This window comes from Pan paniscus, chromosome 4 (genome assembly GCF_029289425.2).
Source record: "Pan paniscus chromosome 4, NHGRI_mPanPan1-v2.0_pri, whole genome shotgun sequence".
NCBI lineage: Eukaryota > Metazoa > Chordata > Mammalia > Primates > Hominidae > Pan > Pan paniscus.
The window spans coordinates 84,452,449-84,464,385 of NC_073253.2; the positions used below are offsets into that span (position 1 = coordinate 84,452,449).

The 11,937-nt window shown below is 39.3% G+C and overlaps 1 pseudogene; it reads right to left on the reverse strand.

Annotated features, from left to right (window-relative positions):
* Window positions 1–5,389: 5,389 nt before the first annotated feature.
* Window positions 5,390–7,323, reverse strand: LOC100992709 (moesin-like; annotated as a pseudogene).
* Between the last annotated feature and the right edge of the window lie 4,614 nt (window positions 7,324–11,937).

The window sequence follows — 11,937 nt, forward strand, 5'->3', positions numbered from 1 at the left end:
GGATGATATCCTCAAATATGTTTTCCAAGTTATTTGCTTTCTCCCCATCCCTTTCAGGGATGCTAGTGACTTCTAGATTTTGGCTTTTTACATAATCCCATGGTCCTAAGAGATTTGTTCATTTCTATTTATTCTTTTTCTTTATTTTTATGTCTGTCTTATTTCAGATTACCAGTCTTCAGGATCTGAGATTGTTTCCTCAACTTGGTATATTCTGCTGTCAATACTTGCGATTGCATTTTGAAATTTCTGTATTGTGTTATTTAGCTCTATCAGACCCATTAGGTTCTTTTTTATACCAACTATTTTACCCTTCAGCTCCTGCATCACTTTATTATAACTTTTATTATTCTTGGATTGTGTTTTTACATCCTTCTGAATCTCAATAATGGCTGTATTAATGTATATTACCACCAATGGTATATAAAAATTTCCTTTGATTCATATTTTGCCAGTATTTGTTATTTTTTGTCTTCTGATGATAGCCATTCTAACTAGAGTGAAATGGCATCTGATTATGGTTTTGATTTGCATTTCCCTGATGGTTAGTGATGTTGAGCCTTTTGGTTGGCCATTTGTATGTCCTCTTTTGAGAAATGTTTGTTGAGATCCTTTGCTCATCTTTGACTTGGATTATTTGGTTTCTTGCTATGGAGGATTTTTTTTAGCTCATTGTATATTCTGGATACTTGTTCCTTGTTGGACAAATAGTTTACAAATATTTCCCCCATTCTATAGGTTGTCTTTTCAGTCTGTTGATTGTTTCCTTTGCTCTGCAAAAGCTTTTTAGTTTACTGTAGTCTCATTTGTCTATTTTTGGATTTTGTTTTGCCTGATCTATTTTGTTTTGATGGACAGTTCAATAGTGTCTAGTTGAAGCTATTACAAATAGCACTGCCATGAGTGAAGGTATGCATTCTAACAATATGTATGCATTATTGGAAGACACACACATTTGTGATGGTTGTTGATATAGTAACCCTAGTAAAGGGTATTTAAGCAAAACTACATATGGTATTCTTACAAGTAATATATAAAGCATTTTAGGTTAAATATTAGCAAATGAAAACTTTCACTTTAAAATTCAAAAGTCAAATATGCATTCAAAATATACATTTATTTATAATTATATCTTCTTAGCTATTAGATGCCTCACACAGATAAATTTCACACAAGTAATTACAGGGACTTTGGCACTGCGGGAGATTGTTTTTTAAAATTTAAGTATGTCATTATTATAACCCCATTTTGCACATTTCTATAAAACACATTCCTGGTGTTTATTTAACTCTGTAATCATAGGAACGTTGGTCTTACTTTAATCCCACTTTTTTCCATTTTTTAGCTATTCAAAATACAATATCTATCACCAACACTTGGACAAAATCACTTAGAGAATTCTTGGAAGATAGTGAGGATTCTTGGAAGATAGTGAATCTCAATCCTGTCAACAAAAGTAAACCTCTTTAAAAATACCCATTCCTGAGCCCTATTCAGATTTTTCTAATGTATAGTGAAGAACAGAAATCATTACTACAGTCAGATAGGAAGAAAAAGAGCCAAAGCTGAATCATAGCACATTTTAGAAACAGGAACCAAGCAAAAGGGGAAGAAACACAAATTAAGACAAGAGACAAGACGGAGATTGTATTGAAAATTAAAATTTAGAGGAAGTTTGGGAATTGACTACTGGATTTGGCAGAATGAATGTTGTAATTTTAACAACGGTGGATTAATAGTATGCTAGGATAAAATCCTAATTATAGTATTTTAGAGAGTGGAATGTGAGAAAGTAGAAACAGCCAGGATAGAGGGCTACTTAGGGGTTTTGCTATAAAGAAGACTCAAGAAGAGTGTGAAGGAATTGTGGGGTTAAGGGCAAGCATTATTCTAATTGCAGTTAGTTCATCATGATTGCATGATGATGTGAATGATCTCTCAGGGAGTGGAAAAATGGTGGTGCATTAATGATGGTGCAGGAACAGAATGAAGACATATAGTCCAGTAAAGTAAGGAGCACACACTGTTCATACATTTTAACAAGATTTAAACAAAGTATATGAGCTCAAGGTGCAGTTTTGGGAAAAGATTTGGTGGTGAGAGCTGAGGGTGTTATCTTGATTCTGTTTATTCATTTTCTCTGACAAATAAATAGTGAAGCAAAATTTGAAAAGAAGGAGGAAGACAATTTCATTGCTGTTGATCTGTATTGAGAAGAAAGTTTGTAAACTAGTTAACTCAGATCATAGGAAAAAATGTTGTCAGTTTTGGTTACACATTCAAATTAAGATCATCCACAATTATTGTGTTTCTTCTTCAGTAAAAACAAGCACCTTGGTCCAAAAAGACAAAATTAAAGCTCTACTCAAAGGTAAAAAGGTAGAGTCGTAAGAATATTTTTTACTAATCAAACAAACAAAAAACTGGATTTGTTGTCACCTTAAACTAGAAAAATAAAGCAATATAAAAATGGAGTAAGAAAAGCGTAATAGAGATAAAATATGAAATCAGTAAAATTGAAAACAAAATGTAGAGATTTATAAAATATGACCCCTCCAAAAATATTTTGAAGCAAGAAAACAGATATAATCATAGATATGGAAAATATTAAAAATTATCTATAACAATTTTTAAAATCCAGAGGAAATAGCTGAATCTCTGTCAAAATTTAAATTGACTCAAGAAAACCATACAAGTTTAATAGATCTATAAGTACAGAATTGACCAAAGAAAAAGTAATTAAAAACGTACATTTAAATGTACCAGTCCAGGTAGCTCCATAGCCAACAACTCACTAAATTTTCAGGAAGCTACAATTTTATAATTACTGAAGTTATTTTGGTGGTCTTCCCCCATAAAATATATAGTTTCCTAATTCATCTTGTTTGAATCCAGCACTTCCAACATAAAAATACCATGTATAAACTTAAAACTATCAAATAACTCACACTTAATCATAACGATTTAAAAAACATAAAAATATAAGCCAGTAATTCTAGAAATGTGCCAACATCTTATTCACTATAAATATAAAGTAAATATAGAAGCATGGATAAGTGAATATAAAAATGCAAAACAAGATGTAAAAATCAGTTATCTATGTTTGAGGATTGTGGGCATAAGATAATTAATTCCACCAATATTTAAAAATGACCATAGAAAGACTGCATACATGATAAAATTCCACTAATGTCATATAAGACATTATTGTTATACATGTGTAATGGGATCACAGGCATTTCTTTCCTTTCCTCCTTCCTTCCTTCCTTTTTTCCTCAGCATTTCACTTTTCTCTTTTTCTCTTTTCTTTTTTTTTGTCTTCCTAAATTTTACTGGTACTGAAATAGAACATGGATTGAGCATAAACCCCTCCAAAAACAATTTTTAAAAACCCCAAAAAGTACACAAAAAAACCCTGAATAAAAAATTTAACCTTTCTCCCCAGCCTCCCTAAGGGTAAGTTACTGACTTTAAGGCAGCTATTAATAGATTGCCCCACAATTCCAAGTTTGAATTTAGCCAATATAGGGCATATCACCAAGTGAGTGCCAATATAATTCACAGCAATGCACACAAGACTCCTCAAGGTCAGGCACAGAGTGGGGGTGGTGGACGGGGAATTGAGGGAGGTTCTAAGCTAGAGGCACTTTATGGTGGGACAGGGTGGCCCCTTGAGGGCTGAACCCTGGGGAGAAGACAAACAGGAATAATAAAAACAAACAACAAGTACTTTAAGAATGGATTGTATGACCTATAGTGACAGATGACATCGCTAATATGAAAGCTTCTTATATTAATATTTTTGGCAAAATGTCATTTTGTAATATAGTATATGCTTTCCAGGTGTGGGAGTGGTAAAGGAATGAGGCCAAAATGATCCTGCCCCAAGACTAATATCTTCTAATGGTGCATTAGCAAGGAAGACAGAAATCAATATTTAGGTATCAGTAGAATACATAACACTGTAGAAAGAATAAGAGCACACATGAGACAGAGAAGGAGGTGGAGGCTCCTGGGTTGAAAGCAAGGCGTGGGGGTGTGGAAGGGACTAGGCTAGAATTACCCGCAGCTCTCTGGTTTACAGCTCCAAGGGACAGAACAGCTGGTGTCAAGACCTGGGTTAGAAGTTTGTCAAACAGAGGTAGGGCCCAGTCACCACTTTGGAGGGGAGTGATGAGAAGGGGATTTTGGTCATGTGACAGGGTTGAGTAAACTGGGATCAGGGCACAGGCTTCTCTCACCATACTCAGCTTCTTGCACTCACTCCATAGTTAAGCCTACAGGCATCAAGCTCTAGATGCCAAGGCCGGGATGGCTGTGGAGCAGGAGCTATAGCCCAAGTAGCTCTGAGAGAGGAAGAGACCTAAAACCCCTGGCAGGGAAAATCCTGAAGCTGGGTGTGAACATATCCTCTCTTTTCACAAGAATCCTGATGGGGCTGGCTGAGCTTTTGGGTACTCATCCCTACTGTTATAGCTGGAAAGGATTTGGGTGTTGAGGTAGGGAGGGGCAGATCCCACGAAGTGACTGCAGGTCCGGAATAATAAGGGGTAGCTCTGCCCATGGAGCTCACTTTAGACAGGCCTATACTCCTGTAAGGAATTGGGGTAGGATCTTCTACTCAGCCTTGCCAGAATAGAATGGCCAATGGCCTTCTAGTACATTTGGTGAAGCCTCTTGAAGGCACGGTTTCCCCCATCCACCCTGGGGAGAAATTGAGTCCCTAAAGTCAACGACAAGGCTTATTGAGGCTGAGTTTGTAACAGGTCCAATCTGGGAGGTAGAAATAAAAATGACTGAACATCTTTCTATCCCCCAGTCATTACAAAGCCTAAATAACTATAAACGGGATGGGCACCGGGAGGACAAATTTTAGGTTAATTGACAGCCTGGAGCAGATATCCAAGGTCCTGTCTCATTCCCTAAACCGCAAAACACTCCAACCCTGTAAATCTCAGGACCCTGAAGAAGAAGGCAGTGGTAGGGGAGGGGAGGGGAGCTAGCTTCCAACCTACTCCACACTTGACTCCCATAGGACAACAGTAAGTGTAAGGGTATTTGCAAAATCAAATGGAAAGTACCTCTGGGCTGGAGAAGTGGAATATTCTAGCAACACAGATTAAATGGAACAGAGATGAGAAAGGAGGTTCCATTGGCACCATAGTGAGCCATTCATTTGCCCAGGGAAGTGGGTGGGGGCTAAGGGTCTAGGGCTGGTCCCATGGCTACACTAAATGCTTGGCATGACTCCAGGGCTGCTCTAGTTAGTGACTCCAGCACAGTATGAGTTAGGTGAGTTAGGTGTAAGAGTGTGGGACAAGGAAAAAGGGAGGAGCGGTCCCTAGAGGCTGGGTGCCCATTACTTGGACTCAAATTCGTCAATGTGCTGCTTGTTGCTGCCCTGACGATCTGGCGCAGGGTCTTGTATTTATCTCGGCCCAGTCACATGTTCTCAGCATGGATCATGTCATTGGCAGTCTTCTTGGACTCATCTCGGGCACTGGCCAGCTCCGAAGTGAGGGCCTTCAGGTGCTTCTGCACACGCTCATTCTTCTCTGCCTCAGTGGTACATTCCTCCTCACTGCGGTCCTTGGCCATAGCATCAGCCCGTAGGTCAGCACTAGCCTCTGCCCCATTCTCATCCTGCTCATCCTGCTCATTCTCAGCAGGCTCTGCCACATGAGATGTACTCATGGCAGTCTTCAGCTCAGCACGGGTCTTCTCCAAGTCTTCCTGTACCATCTGGGCCTTCTGCTGCGACTCCATAGCCTCACTCTCTTTCTTCTGTCAGGCCAGTTCCAGCTGAGAGATTTGAGCTGTCAGCTCTGCCATTTCCAAGGCCAGCTATTCCTGAGTCTTTTTCTGGTCCCGGGAGGCCTGCAGAAGACTTCCTTGGCCTCTTCAGCTTCTTGAAGCTCCTTGGCCAGCTTTTCAGCCTCACTCTGGGCATGCTTCCGTTCCTTCCCAAGTTCCAGAGCCCTACGGGTCTGTTCTTCCAGTTCTTGCTGAGCCTTCTTAGTCTGTTCCTCGATCTGCTTCAGCCTCTCCATCAGCTCCTTCTCCCGTTCAATCTTCTCTTTCTCCTTTTCTGCCATTTCACGCTTCTTCTTCTCATTTTCCAGCATAGCACGCTCCATCTGCTTCTGGTGCTTCTCCTCCCGGGCCTGTGCCTTCATCTGCTGCACCTCAATGGTGTCAGGCTTGCGACTGCGCATGTATAGTTCATGGTTCCCCATGCACAAGGCCAAGATCCGCTTGTTAATCCGCAGCCAGGGAGCATAGAAGACAAAGTCCGGGGCTTTTTTGTCAATGGGCTTGATGACAAATTTCTTATCATTGAAAGAAATGCTCCTGATTTCACTCCAAGGAAAGCCTATCTTGGGAGTTAGTCTGTCATGCTGCTCATAGATGTTGAGACCCAGTGCATCCACCCCCAGCCACAGCTCTGAGCCTTTCTTTTTCTTGATGCTGAAGTAGTTTACACCATACATCTCCAGATCTTGAGCAATCTTCAGATATTCCAGGACAGCATCCTCCCTGAGCATGCCACGGTGTTCCTCATGCCACACCTGGATCCGCTCCTCCCACTGGTCCTTGCTGAGTTTGTGCTTTTCCAGGACTCTCTGTGGGAGCAACTCGTCTCCGGCCAGGTAGCCAGACTTATGCACCTCCTTACTGAAGTTCCCATACTTAGACTGGACAGCATGGGAGGCCAGCAGCACAGCAGTTTCAGGCCAGCAGTAAATATCATCATTGAGAATGCCCTCTTTCACTTGCAGAAAGAACAGACGCTGAATGGTGTCCTGAATCAATTCCTCGGACACATCCTCAGGGTAGAACTTGGCACTGAACTTAAAGAGCAGGGGGCTTTCCTTCCGCACTTCCTGGGCAGTCACCTTCTTAATTGAGTTTCAGCCAGGTGGAGAAACCTTTGGTGTCCTGGTACTGCAGACCAAAGAAACAAACTTCCCTCAAGCCAACAGTTTTCACCACCTGGTCAAATAGCTGCTTCCCGGTGGTGTTGGGCTGGATGGTAAACTCCAGCTCTGCATCCATGGTGGTCACACGCACACTGATCGTTTTGGGCATGGTGGCGGCAAAGGCAGCGGAGTTAGCGAAGTTTAGCTAGGACTGTCGGGCAGTGCTGAGCATGCAGTACACACGGCTGGGATTCGGCTGGCCGGGGACTCAGATTGGGTCCCTCACTAGCGTCGGGGCGACTGTTAGGCTTCCTGCTAACGGGCCACAACTTCACAAACCCCACCCAGGAAAGAGCCGCCCCTGTTGAGCCGCCCGCTCCTTTAGGTGGCCCGGCTTCCGCGCCGCTCCCCGCCCTCGCGCCCGCCTCCCCTCCGACCGCTGGCCTTGCCCTGCCCAGCCTTTCTCTCTTCAAAGAACATAAATTGTCTATGTTTTGATAAAAATTATAAAAACTATTTATTTAGCTTCAGAGAGAGTAAGAGGGACCTACTTGCAGGTGACCTCACCAGTTGAGAAACCATTTAATTAATCCAATTGTGCAAATTGCAAGAGAGTGGAATGATAATGCAGATTTGAGAAATATGAGAGACAATTATCTTATCTACACAATATCTAAAACTTAGCGTGCATTATTATCTGTTACATATAGAGGAGAAAACTGAAACTCAAAAAGGTTAAATTGTACAGCCAGTACCTCTGTGGTATGGTAGTAAAGGGCAGTGCTAGGGCCAAAACAGAAGTGTCAGAATCCAAATAAAAGTCAGTGCTTCATTACTCTGTGCCTTGCCTTCTCATATGTAGATGTTCACTGAATTAATGTTCTTTCTTCCGAGAAAGGTTTTATGTTGTTCCAGCTGTGGCAGCTGTTTTGTTATTATAGCATATCCTTTATACACCTTAATTTTTCAATAGCTAACTTTGATTGCACGGCATATATTAGACACTTCACAATTTAATATTAACAATGAACCCAAAAAATAATATTTCTATGTTATAGAAGATAAAATCAAGACACACAAATTTAAAAGTACCTCCCAAATTTGCATAGCTAATAAATAGTGGATATGAAAAAGAAAACCATGCAACTGAACTCTGGGATAAATTCTCTAACCTACTGCTTTGCTTCATTGCCAAGCCAGTGATAACTAAAAGCCCTCAGATGAGCCCAAGTGTATGCAAGATGCTAACAAAGTTTTGACATTTATCCTTGCATTTAATAAACAACTACATTATATGTACAATATGGTATGCACTGTTCTGGGCACTGAATATTAACCATCAATAAAACAGTGATACAAAAAAAATATATTAATTAAGTTTTACCCTCTGGACAGGCTTGAGCCTAAGGGTGTAAAGTAGCTAACAGTCAGGACCACAGACAAAAGAATCAAAACACTGAGGCAGGAGAATGGCATGAACCCGGGAGGCAGAGCTTGCAGTGAGCGGAGATCACGTCACTGCACTCCAGCCTGGGTGACAGAGCGAAACTCCATCTCAACAAAAAAACAAAACAAAACAAAAAAAGAATCAAAACAATTGTTTCTAGGAAAACTGGTCAGACCGCAGAAAACTAAATGATAATACATTTTGAATTGTTTTTGCTAGACTCAACAAACTGAATTTTAGCATTCCACCAGGCCATACCCCACTGTAACCAATCAGTTCTGAAGTGATAAACCAAGGGTTTGATTGAAAGGGATTACCTTTCCTGGTGAAATTTGTGGTATTGCCTCTATAAGCTCTACTTTTCACTAGTCACAGGGGCCCTTCTCCTTCATATAAACCTATATACCAGCAAATCCCCAAATACCCTAGACTGGTTGCATTTCACTTAAATTTTGCAGCTGAGAATCCACTAAGTTTCAAAATGTTATTGATTGATTGATTTGTTACTATATCAAAAATATAAGAAACCTACTTCCAGTATAAGCGACAGAGCTTACCAAACATATTCCTTCCCCAACTCCCACTAATCCCCATGACAGAACAGAAAGGGAAAGTCAAAAGGATGGTATAAATTTTAAAACATAATCAAAGTCATATAAAGAATTCTGACACACAGACTCCTTATTTTGTAAAGTAACACTTCCTGTATTTTCGGTAAGCAGAAACTTTCAGAAAGAAAGCAAAATGTAATGTAAGTCAAAGTCCAAACTATCCTGTATAGCTGAACTAAATTCCTTTGCTTTTCTATTCGATTTGCTTTTTAAAATCATACCTATCCAGTAGCTGGTCACAAGCCTTTTACCTTGTCTTCTTCATACCTTTCATTTTGGGTGTTTTATAAAAAATAATGCTTTTGTAGCTAGTCAGTCTTCTTTCTTCTTTAGCTTTTTTATGCTGGTTTTTAGAGTTTCATTTATCCTCTCTCCCAATCACTCTGAACCATATAAAAACATTTTCTTACATGTAACATTCTTCTTGTAGAATATGTTAAATATACCAATATATTTTTTCATTTAACCCAGCTTCAAGTTTCCCATTTTATCTTATTTTAATTTTTTTCTTTTTTTCAGTTATAAATAGGAAGAAAAAATAAAAACAAAAAAAAATTTCAACAAAATGTTAGAAACAAAATATTTTTGTGTTCCAGCATTTTAGATTTTAGCTTTTCTTTCATCATGTAACAGAGCACCGTCACCTGGTAACTACACTCAGAATGAAGTTTTGAGTAAGAGTTGGGTCTATGCGTGGCAGATTCATGTACCTTCCACATTTCTCACATGTAATCAGTCACCATAGCTTGTGAATATCAACTCCACTGTAACTATTTATTGGCCAGGGATAGGTCATCTAAAAACACATTTAGTTTTTCTTTTCTCTAGGTTATTTATAAAAACAAAAACACACACAAAAAAGAGAGAAACTCTATATTCTACCGGTGTTCACCTATCTTACATAGATATTTGTCTTACTAAAATTCTGTTTCCCATTTAAAACCTCCTATAACTTTTGATAATTTATTCAATCAATTGCAAACTTTTTAGCACTCCATTCTAAGTTTTTATTGACTATCTCTTTTTTTTTCTTGAGGATAGTAACTGTATTTTATTCTTCATATTTACAGCATTTCTTTACGTGACTGGAATGTGACATATTCTCACAGGTTTTTATAACTCAATTGATTTAAGTTACAATAAACTGAAGTTACTATTAAGTTTTATCATAAGGTTTCACATGTAGAAATAATTGCAGAAATTTTGTTCTATAAATTCTTCCTCTACATTTCAAATGATGGACACAATAATTTTATGTCAATTCATCAACTGTTAAAAACAATATAGCCTATATTAAAGAGCAACTTTAAAGTTTCACCTTTTATTCTGAGACCTAATAATCTGATTAAATACATAATTGATAAGGTTGACACCACCTCCATGTGTAAGAATACAAAACTAATCTGCTTTTCCATGTCCCTTTTAATATAATCTAGCAATCTATCTGTACATATACCTATCAGTTATGAGTTCAATTTTGTCTCCTAATAAATATATGTTGGAGTCCTAACCACAAGTAGCTCAGAATGTGATTTCATTTGGAATGAAAATCTTTACAGTGATAATCAAGTTAAAATGGGGTCATTAGAGTGCACCCTAATCCAGTTGACTGGTATCATTATAAATAAGGAAAAATATGAAGAGTCAGACATGCACAGAGGGAAGACTACATGAGAGAGGCAGAGAGAACATCAGGCAAAGGCAGAAGATTTGAGCAATGCATCTGCTAGCCAGGAAATGTCAAAGATTGCTGGCAAGCCACCAGAAGCTAGGAGAGTGACACGGTACAGACTCTCCCTCACAGCCCTCAGGAACTGACCCTGCCACATTGATTTCAGACCTCCAGCCTCTAGAACTGTGAAAAAATTATTTTCTGTTCTTTTAAGCCACCCAGTTTGCGGTTCTTTCTTATGGTAGCCCAGGAAGTTAATGCTTTCTATCTATGTATCTACCTATCAACTATCATTTATCTATCTGAGTTGTATTCCTGAATTACAAATATGTCAGGCCTGTTTTGATCAATGGGTAGAGAAACCACAAAAGCTGCTTGTTGCTTGATATGGTTTGGCTATGTCCCCACCCAAATCTCATCTTGAAATGTCATTCCCATTATCCCCAAGTGTCCTGGGACGGATCTGGTGAGAGGTAATTGAATCATGGAGCCGTTACCCACATGCTATTCTCATGATAGTGAGTGAGTTCTCAAGAGATCTGATGCTTTTAAAAGCGGCTTTCCCCCTTTTTGCTCAACACTTCTTGCTGCTACCATGTGAAGAAAGATGTGTTTGCTTCCCCTTCTGCCATGATGATATGTGTCCTGAGGCCCCTCCAGCCATGCTGAACTGTAAATCAATTAAACCTCTTTACTTTACAAATTACCCAGTCTCGGGTATGTCTTTATTAGCAGCATGAGAATGGACTAGTACATTGCTACATCTATTGTTATACTTACTACATGTTGTCTCATGGACACTTAGAATTTAAAACCAAATTTCCCATGTCCAGATTATGAAGCAGACCCCAAAATTGGTTACATATTTGGGTTTCAAGTTGTATAGCTCTTGTTTGACTTGTTGTTATCCAAAAGAGCGTACTATCAGATTGTAGGGATGTAGCTGGTTTTCAACATTAGTCCCAAGCTGTTCCAGGACCAGACTTCTGATTTTTGTGGGAGGCCTGAGATATTGAATGATACTCTCCCTTACCTCAAGATAATTCTATTTTGGGGACTTACATATTCTTTTTTTTTTTTTTACTCTTTTTTGTTTGTTTGTTTTTGTTTTTGAGATGAAGTCTCACTCTTCTCCCCCCAGGCTGGAGTGCAATGGCGCGATCTTGGCTCACCACAACCTCTGCCTCCCTGGTTCCAGCTATTCTTCTGCCTCAGCCTCCCGAGTACGTGGGATTACAGATGCCTGCTACCACACCCAGCTAATTTTTGTATTTTTATTATAGACGG